The 10,809-nt window shown below is 37.0% G+C and overlaps 1 long non-coding RNA gene across 1 annotated transcript in view; it reads left to right on the forward strand.

Annotated features, from left to right (window-relative positions):
• Window positions 1–10,008, forward strand: part of LOC132824747 (uncharacterized) — an 87,030-nt gene extending 77,022 nt beyond the window's left edge. Inside the window, exons 4-5 of the long non-coding RNA XR_009645699.1 lie at window positions 7,251–7,304; window positions 9,619–10,008. This is a non-coding gene — a long non-coding RNA (uncharacterized LOC132824747). The remainder of the gene's footprint in view (window positions 1–7,250; window positions 7,305–9,618) is intronic.
• Window positions 10,009–10,809: the final 801 nt, after the last annotated feature.

The following is a 10,809-nucleotide window of genomic DNA, read 5'->3' on the forward strand; positions in this document are numbered from 1 at the left end:
AGCGCATTAAATATAGGAGTTGGGTGGTCATGTCGTGGCTGTACAAGACATTGACTAAGCCATTTTTGGAATACTGCAATCCTGATCTCCTGCTATAGGAAGGATGTTGTGAAACTTGAAAGGGTTCTGAAAAGATTTACAAGAATGTTGTCAAGGTTAGAGAGTTTGAGCTATAGGGAGAGGCCGAAGAAGCTGGAGCTGTTTTCCCTGCAATGCCTAAGGCTGAGGGGTGACCTTATAGAGGTTTATAAAATCATGAGGGACATGGATAGGGTAAATAAACAAGGTCTTTTCCTGGGGTTGGGGTGTCCAAAACTAGAAGGCATAGGTTTAAGGTGAGAGGGGAAAGATTTAAAAGAGACCTAAGGGGCAACCTTTTCGTGCAGAAGTTAGTGCGTGTGCAGAGGTTAGCGCATGTATGGAATGACCTGCCAAAGGACCTGGTGGAGGCTGGTACAATTACAATATTTAAAAGACGTCTGGATGGGTATATGAATAGGAAGGGTCTAGAGGCATATGGGACAAAATTTGTTTTAGATATCTGGTCAGCATGGATCAAAGCGTCTGTTTCTGCAGTGTACATCTCAATGACCTGCATTTCTTTGCAGTGTGGGAAGAAATTGGAGCACCCAGAGGAAACCCAAATAAACATGGGGAGAATGTGCAAACTCCAAACAAACAGTTACCCATGACTGAAATTGAACCTGGGTCCCTGGTGCCTTGAGGCAACAGTGCTAACCACTGAGCCACCGTACCACCTGCAATGGGGACCATTAGTACAATTAATGACTTGAATAATTTTGCGCAAATCTTAATTTCCCTTTAAGGACCCATTGAAGGAAAATCTGTTCAACTTCTTTGTAAATAAATGTGACCTTTGATTGCACTTACTTTGTATTTCCTATTAAAGTTTTCTTGCAGAAGACTACAGAGGGAAATCTTAGCAATTAATAAGTACTTGCTAATGGGTCCTAGAGTCAAGTAATTCCCTGCCAAACTTGAGTTTAAACTTCTTGGGAAATAAAATAAACTCAAAGATAATCAAATCAGTTGTAGTATTTTACAATTTTATTGCAAATCAAAAACCTCAAATTATGTTCATCTTTCATCTTGATAGAGGAAATATGCGATACCAGGATTCTGTCATGTCCATCTCAGAATTAGAAGTCTCATCAACACTTGATGGAGAGGGCGAATGCCTGGGTTCTGGCAGCTGCTGGCGGTAATTTTTGTCCTTGTTGCCACTCTGTGCACTGCCCTATCAACACAGCCATGTCTGCATCCAAGCCTGGCCACCAGATATTACTTATTGCCATCATCTTCATCTTGAAGACACCTGGATCACCATGGTGGAGTTCAGCTAGGTTTCAATTATGGTTTCCCCATCACCACGAATTGTTTCAGTTTTGCCAGCACTGGATCTTTCTGCATCCAAAGTCTGATATCATTAGCTGTGACTGCAAGCGTGTCCAGAAGATGTAAAATTATTACAGACTCTTCCAGTAGTGGTATCTACCAATGGGAGGCAGCCCAATGCATCCATATTCGCTGCTTGGCCTCCCCTTTGGAGTTCGAACTTGTAATTATAGGCACTTATTATTAGAGCAGAAAGCTAAATTTGGCCTGAAACTATGGGTGCCACTACCTTGTCGCTTTAAGCAGACCCAGAGATCCATTATTGTCATAAATTTTCATCTATAAAGGTATAGGCAGAACTTCCTAATTCCAAATATGACCATTAACGCTTCTTTCTCTAACTGGGCATACATATGCTTTGCATTAGCCAAAGACCTGAATGCATACACCATTGAGTGATACTCTCCATTGGGCCACCTATGAGTTTATAGCACCCTGATACCATACAGGGAGGCATCGCATGTCAATACCAGATTTTGCTTGGGATTATAGTGTACCAACACCTCAGAGGATGATAGTGTTTCTTCACTTCATTGAAAATTTTGGCTTGGCTACATGGCCATTTCAAAGGCTAATTCTTTTTATTAGGATTTGATGCAAAAGTACCAGGATGAAGGCTAGGTTGTGTATGAATTTTCTGTAATAATGTATTAGCCCAAGAAATGACCTAAGCTCGTAGATGGACATGAGAACCAGAGCACCTTTAATTGCCCCCATTTTATCTTCCAATGTGTAAATCCCAGTCTTGTTGACTCTAGTAAACTTGGGAGGCCTGAAACATACACTTTTCCCTTGGATGTTTTCCTAAGGCAGGGATACGCATATGTCTAGATTGTCTAATTGTTCTTTATTAGTCTTTCCTATTATTAATATGTTACCTAAATAAATGGCAACCTGAGGTAGACCTTGCAAAATGTTCTCCATCATCCACTGAAAAATTGAACAGGCTGCTGTTATCCCAAATGGCAGTCTCATATATTGGTACAAACCCTTATGAGTATTAATTGTAGCATACTTCAGGAATCCTCATGGAAGTGCATTTGCAAATGTGGCTCATGTCCAACTTTGTGAATGCCAGCTTGGCATAAAAATCCTCTATCTGAAGGATCGTGTACTTTATCCAGTTGCAAAATGTGATTTGGATTTACTGTTTGTTTAAAATCCCTACAAAGGTGAACCACCTGTCAGGCTTCAAAATTGGTTCAACCACTGCTGCCCATTCCATAAATTGGACCGGCTTGATGATTCCTTCACTTTCCACCTTCTGATTTCTACCTCTATTTCAAATGATACTAGACAGGTCTTGCAAAATCAGTTGCTTCCTGGTTAGCATGCAAGGTGGCCTTAGCCCCTGTGATAGTTCCCGAGATCTTCCTGAAAGACTTTTGGGGCATTTTGTTAGGACTTCACCCAGGCAGCTATTTTCTAATTGAAAAAAGTGGAGCCAATCTAGGTGAATCTCCCTCAACCAATTTTGCCCCGTCAAGCTTGGGCCTGAGTCCTTTATAATTAGTGGTAACTGAACCAGCTGCTTCTTATTAGAGCTAGAACCGAAGATGTACCCAGAATCCCTGGTGTAGGTTTCCAGCCTGGCTGAGGTCTGAAGCAAATTTAAGGGTTGGAGTCTAGAGTGAATTTTGGTAAAGACCTGTTCTGCAATCACTTACACAGCTGCCTTTGTTCTGGGGTTTTGCTGTGGGGTGATCTGGAGTTCTTCTGTTCAGAAAATGTCCTAACTGAGTCTATGCAGTTACATTCACTCAAGTGATGTTTCCCAAGTCCATTCAAACTGGTGAGGATGTCCAATTCCATTGGAAAACCCTGGAATTCATAAGCTCCACCTGCTGCATTTTCTAGCGACAAAGCTTTTGTATTGTCTGTATGAAATCCAGTTGGGCTATAGCTAGTAAGTGCTTTTGCATGGTCATATTGTTAATCCCAATGTCTCTCAGCATCTCATTTAGGGTTAAAACAAAATCACATGCCTCTGCCAGTTGTCTGACCTTGTCAAAAATCATGATATGGTTCCCCTGGTTCTCAAACTGCCGAGTAAAATATCTCAGAATTAGAGGAGGCTTTGAGGTCATAATATTCCTTAGCTAAATTCATCAACGCTTGAAAGGTTTTAGTATCTGGTGTCTCAGGGATAGATAAGTTGGGCTGAATGGCCTGCTTCTGTGCTGTAACTCTGTGTTTCTCAGACTGAACAGGCAGATATGAAAATTATGTGTTTTTTTAATGCTGAGATAGATAGATAGATAGATTGATGCTCTGTAGAGGAATCAAGATTTATAGGAAAAGAGCATGATCATGGATCAGCCATGATCCTGTTGAATGGCTCAAGGAGTTGAACAGCCTATTCTTGTTGTTATTTCTTGTGGTCTCATCCTCCATTGGAAAGTCATGTTGAATTGCTTTGTAAATATGAACAGATAGACAGCCATTAAACAGATTTGAAAATTATAATATTTTATTAACTTTTGACATTTATTTTATGTTTTTAAAATTATTTACCTGAATGACCGTGAGTATTTTTTGTTATGTGTTATGATGTATGATCTAAAAGTGCAGGCATATATAGTTCTAAAACTAGTTTATGTTGAAACATTTATTATACAACTGTGCAGTGCATAATAGATTTATGTTAAATGGCTTCATGATAAGTGCGAAAGTTTTGATTTATGTTCAAGGTCTTAAATCTATTCATATTAAATCTATTATTAAATCTATTGTTGCTGGCCTCCTGTCTGATCAACTCAGTGTTTCAAAAAACAAACCACTATTGTATTATGGTATTTGAGAGCAAGTAAAACCTATTATGTAGCAATGAGAATATAAATTATGCAAACTATTGTACTTGAGAAATCTTTGTTAAAGTATTAAATCATCAAGTAAAAAATGAGGTCTGCAGATGCTGGAGATCACAGCTGCAAATGTGTTGCTGGTCAAAGCACAGCAGGCCAGGCAGCATCTCAGGAATAGAGAATTCGACGTTTCGAGCATAAGCCCTTCATCAAGTTTAATATAACAATTCCATGTGTCAGCAGAATGACCACACATGTAACAGAGAAATTGTAGCCCAGTTTTCCAAATCATCACCAAAGAAATATGCTGACTGAAGAATCTGCCTCCTCTCAAATGCATTGACTCTCAACTCACTACTCTTGTCCTCGTATTCAACTTGAATTGCATTCCACAAAGGTACTCCTAAAACAAAATTACTGCTTCATTCAAAGTACTTACAATGCAAAATTGAATTCATTGCAATATAAAAAGGTGTCTATAACTTTAACCAAAAGCTCATTAGCTGTGGTTATCCCATTTTCTTAATTAAAATTGACATTACCATATGCTCATCCTTGAGGTCTGAGAAGAATACCCCACCAAATATTTCAATGTAAGAAGGTATCATACATTTTGTTAAAATGCAATTTTAATAAAGATATCAAACAGCTTTGCGAAACATGGGAATAATATATCCAAAACTTATGATAAGTGTGACTTTGCAATGCATCAATTCCATTTCAATTTTGATATGTCTTACTATCTTGGAACACAGTCCAAAATATATTCTGTATAACACATAGAAATGTAACAACTGAATAAAAATGAACGAGTACCAGAATTGGGGATTAAAAAAAAACAAGATTTTGCATCATGCCACCAGATTTACAAGAAACAATTTTGTGACTTTAGCTGAATAATGAAAATGAATGTTGCATTTATTGTATAAAACAGATGCTAAGAGCTTTTTAAGCATGGTGTGCACTCCCTTGTTTAATCTTTAGGATAGTAAGTGGAAGGCATGGCTGTTTGATAAGTAACCAATCAAATCATGCACACAGTAATTTCACATCAAATCAGAGTATTGAGGTGGTACACCTTTGTAAGGTTTCTCCAACCATCTGTCTGTTATTTTATGTAACATTCAGCCTTAAATTAACGATGGCTTGCTAGACCTAGGCAGGAAGACTGTTTTTGTAGGATTACGGCCAACACTGACATACAGAAAAACTTCCTGATCTGTGTCCTTTTTCTGACAAAAGCGACCAAGATAAATTTCTACTATGAGCTTTTCTCTTTGTTTTTTTAACATACAATAGGAGGGGAATAACAGTATTTGATACAAATTTTTAATGTGAGATTAGAAACGGGGATTAAGCCAGCAAATAATGGATCCTGACGAGAAAGTAACAGAGAGAAGCTAGTGGCATGAACATTTGCAAGGAGGCTGATCACAGAGGAGAATTTCTGTTTCAGTTGTGAGGACTGCTTTCATCAAAGTGGGAATTATTGTTTGACAGGTTCTGTTAAATGATTTTATTTTGACATTTTTAAAATGCCAGTCAGAGAGACTTAGTCTAACTCCCTTTCACTAGAGAAGAAGGTATTCTGATATGCAAAATAAATTTTTAGCTTCCTGAAATACTGAAAGCACAAGTCAAATTGTTTTTTGTTGATTTATTAAACAAACATGCAAAAGAATCTTGAAGTAAAGATAATACAGTTCTGTGGGTGTGAATCGCAAGTTTAATGAAGTGATGCTGATTTTTGATAATGTACAAAGATGAGTAAATATATGAATTAAAATTTAAAATTTTAGGCAAGGCAATATTATTTTCTATTAAAGAATATATAGCAAATCTGATAAACAGATGGCCTGGAGTATCCACAAAGTGAACCTTTTCAGCAATTTTCCCAAAATTAATCAAATGAGCACAAAATATCAAATATCTGCATAGTATGTCTAGGGCAAGTCAAAGTTTTGTAGTCTATTGTGTTATTTTAACAAACTTATAATAGAAGTTGGGACCACCAAAAAATTCTCTGGGAATATCCACAAATTCCACTATTTGTGTACAATGACATGAGAATGTCTTAAGTGGAAACTTCGCAAAAAGAATCATAAAATTGGGCAATTTGCAATCACAAATTACACACAAAGCAAAAACTCTTAGCTTCTGTTGAAATGTTATCATTATGCTACTTACAAGTGATATTTTCATCATGGATATGGGTCTGAAGGCTCCATTTTCAAACAGAAGAAAAACCTTAGCAAGCACATTTGCGGAAAGACTGTACCTCTTTAACATGCACAGTTGGTACAATAGAGAGGAAGTTTTCAGTGCCCTGTTCCACTGTCTATTGACTTCCAACTCTTATTTGTTTATGAGAGAAGGGACTTTTTTTGTTATAAATGGGTATATAAATTTATGAATATAAAAATTAGTATTTTATGGAGCATAGTTGATCTCAGTTCACCATAGTTTGTAGCTAAGAGACAAATTAACATATACTTCCATCTGCCAGTCTCAGGTAGCTTATGTGGCTTGAAATGAATAAGCAGGAATGGTGGAGACACTTTGAAGATATTTGTTCTGTACCAGTTTCACCCACCTTTTAATCATCAAATCAAATATATCCTTGTCTTATGTGGTGGGGGGATCACTCTGTTGCAGATGAGTGAAGGCATCCCTCCCACCACCACAAAAAGGCAACCTCATAATTTGCTATTAATTTGTTAAGATAGTGTTTAATTTCTTTAGATTTAGAGGTATGGAATAGTTTCAATATTGCCTTGAACAAACAACATAACTTTTTAACTTTACCCATTCCATGATAAACCAACTGAGCAGATAGAACAATGCGTGGATACTGGCGAATTAAACACCAGCAGTGGTATTGCAGATATTTCAGTAAAGTGGTGCAGAATTATTATATTTAAAAGCACTAGGTATTTTTAATAAGACAGTTTATGTGCATTGATTTCTAACATTGTTTAAATTAATGACCTCTGGCATTAAGTATTACTTTTATTTTCCTTACGCTTATAGGAAACTTGTCAGCAAGAGGTCAAGCAAAAGTTTCAAGAGCAAAGAGCAGTACAGGTTGGCATTTTTAACAATCAACATGATATTGTTCCATTTCTCTTTTTCATAAATCCATCCATAGTTTGTAGTATCCTGTATTTGGTGATACATGAATAACAAGAACTTAGTTCTCTTTGACCACCACCAGTGCTAATTTTTGATTGTGACAGGATTTAAATGGAGGCGGTTGAATTTTATTTGGACAGTCCTGACAATGGTCTCTGCAAAAAGTCTCCACCTCCATTTCTTCCCATTCTTGATTAGTGTGTTTTACCCTTTTCCTTTCAACCTCTAGATACTGTGTACCCTTTACTACTGCAGACAACTCAACTCAACTCCAGGTTTTTCTAGTCCTGTTCTTATATTGGCACCAGGAGGAATCCAACCTTTCTCATACTGCATTTTTGCATTCCTGTCTACTAACACATTTAGTCTAGTAACTCAAGGACTGAACATATACTATGCTATGAAGTTAAATGGTACATATTTAAAATTGAGAGACCTGACCAATTCAAATAATGCTGTTGTTGAAGTGAGATCAGAAATACTTGCTTTACATTTTTTTTCACTAAGGAGGCATGGTAATTTAACCTTTCAAAGAAATGATTAGAATCCACTTGTTTAAAGTGGACAGCAGAGATCCAGTATTAGGAAAATATAGGAGTGAAATAAATGAGTGTTACAGAAAACAAATCCGGTTAAAATGCAACTGCACTTTTAGGTGTGAAAATACTTTAAAATAGATCACTTTTGTAAGCAAATGTGACTAACTCTCACTGTAAATGATAATGAGTCTCAACAGATTTAAATTTTTCCATGTTATTATCGAGAGGTACGTAATGTTGAGTATTTCAGCAAAGATCAGTAGTTTGGTAAAAGTTGCCTGTTTTTGTTACTCTAGAGATAATGGCTAAGATTTTGCTGCAAATGTAATGGTGAGACAAACAGCAGCTTAGGGTAACCACATAAGTGCAGGTTAAACAAGGAAATCCAAAAGTTGCAGTTTCTAAAACAAAATATGATTCTGTTTAGGTTTTGTTTCTTTCATCTTTGTTCCTTAATTCCATTTATATGTCCCAAACTTTCTTTTAATTCTGATCCAATGAGTTAAAAGTTACATTTCCTGCTCTTTTAAAACAAAGCTTCCTCCTGTATAGTCTGTTTTTCTCAATGAGGATTCTTCAATATGATCAATTAAAGAGCCTCCCTGCTGCTTGACATGCTCACAGATCCCTTCTGGAGAGGCCATCATACTGATTACGTTTTTGGTTAGTATAAATGCCCAATGATAAGCTGCCAAACATGTTTTTATGACTTGTTTTTAATCAAGGAAATGCAATATTAAATGCTGTATTCTGACAAAGTATTAATGTTAGCATTCTAATTATGATATACAGATTGGTATCATTATGGTTGTCACATCTTTATTGTGGCGGTTATGACACTAATGCATATGTACTCTTATCAATAGAGTCATAGAGTTATACAGCACAGGAACACAGACCCTTCAGTCCAACAAGTCTGTCTGACCAGATACCCTAAACTGATCTGATTCCATTTGCCAGCATTTGGCCTATAGTCCTCGACCCTTTCTATTCATATACACATCCCAATGCCTTTAAATGTTGTAATTGAACCCACCTCTGAGGCAGCTCATTCCATACAGGCACCACCCTTTCTGTGGAAAAGTTGCTCTTCAGGTCCCTTTCAAATCTTTCCCATCTCACCTTAACCTGCGCCCTCTAGTTTGGATTCCCCTACCTTGGGAAAAAGACTTCGGCTATTCACCCTATCCATGCCCTGATGATTTTATAAACCTGTACAAGGTCACCCTTCAGCCTCTGATGCTCCAGGGAAAAATGCCCCAACCTATTCAGCCTTTCCCTGTAACTCAAATCCTCCAAACCTGCAACATCCTTGTAAATCTTTCCTATTGCATGGAGACCAGAACTGAACACAGTGTTCTAAAAGTGGCCTTATCAATGTCCTATACAGCTGCAACATAAAATCTCAATTTCTACATTCAATACACTGACTAATGATGGCAAATGTGCCAAATGCCTTCTTTGTCACCCTGTCTGTGACTCAAATTTCAGGAGCTATGTACCTGAAACCCTAGGTCTCTTTGTTCAGTGACACTCCCCACGGCCCTACCGTTAACTGGTATTAGTTCTGCTCTGGTTTGCATTACCAAAATGCAACACCTCATATTTATCTAAATTAAATTCCATCTCCTCAATTATTTGTTTTGAACTGACCAAAATAAGAAAATATTTTCATGTGGATTACACTTTCAGATTTTGGTTTCCTTTTTTTGTTCCCTTCTATGCAGGTACATATATTGAAGGCTGCTATTTTTCCTCCTTGGATGTTGCAGCAGAATATTACTGTCCTTTGGGATGAGGTAGTAGGTTGTATAGTTTTAGGGTTACACCCTTCCGGTCAGATAACTATACAATCTACTGTCTTTCCTGAGGTGGCTGTCAAAACTACGATGGATCATTTGAAAACTACACAATTGTTTTAGTGATCTGGATTTTGAATTACAGCTGTTCCGTTTTAATGTGTGTTTCTTCAACACGAATTGGGTTTAATGCAATTGAAGAATTTAGACCGCTACTTGTAGAAGGTGAACCTTCCTTACCTGTATTGACTCTAACGCAATTTTGGTCCCATTAGTAAAAATGGAGTGGCTATTGCACCATTTTGTTATAATATGAAATTGCACGAGAACAGAGCTATCATGTTATATCAGAACCGACTGTATTTTGAAAATAAAAAATTGACTTAAGTTCTCCTATCAAGCAAAGATCTTATAAAGTATGATTTAGTGAATCTTGCTTTTTTTGGTTTTTAGGCAATTGTTTGATGATTAGTGATAAATTACTAATAATTAGCGAACTAGCAATGTACTCATATGATCTATGTGTATTAAAAAAACTAGAGATTAATATTTCCAGAATTTGATATATCTGCATGTTAATCCTATAATTATCAGCATTTCTCTGATTCTTCGTAATTGAAAATATGAATGAAATCTTCATTAGCATTTGAATCCAGACTAATATCTAATCATGCCTAATAATATAACTAGTAAAGGTTAGTTGCTCATATTTTGGTTCCTAAGTGTAAGTAATTTTTTTACAAACATACCTATCCTGAAGCCAAATGAGGAAAAGAAATGCTCCTCCGGAGCCCTACACTCCTGAGAGCTGCTGCTAGATCATGATCACCCCACTCATGTTTTCCCTCCTCTCCACAGAAATCAGGTGAGGCAAATTTTCATCATTCAGTTACGATCTTAATACTGATTTCACAGGAGGGCAACTACCAGTCATAGAACCATAGAGATATACAGAATCTTCAGTCCAACTCAACTATGCTGACCAGATATCCTAAATTAATCTAGTCCCATTTGCCAGCACTTGGTCCAAATCCTTCCTATTCATATGCCCATCCAGATGTCTTGTAGATGTTGTAATTGTACCAGGCTCCACCACTTCCTCTGGTCACTCATTCCATA

This window comes from Hemiscyllium ocellatum, chromosome 19 (assembly GCF_020745735.1).
Source record: "Hemiscyllium ocellatum isolate sHemOce1 chromosome 19, sHemOce1.pat.X.cur, whole genome shotgun sequence".
Taxonomy (NCBI): Eukaryota; Metazoa; Chordata; class Chondrichthyes; order Orectolobiformes; family Hemiscylliidae; genus Hemiscyllium; species Hemiscyllium ocellatum.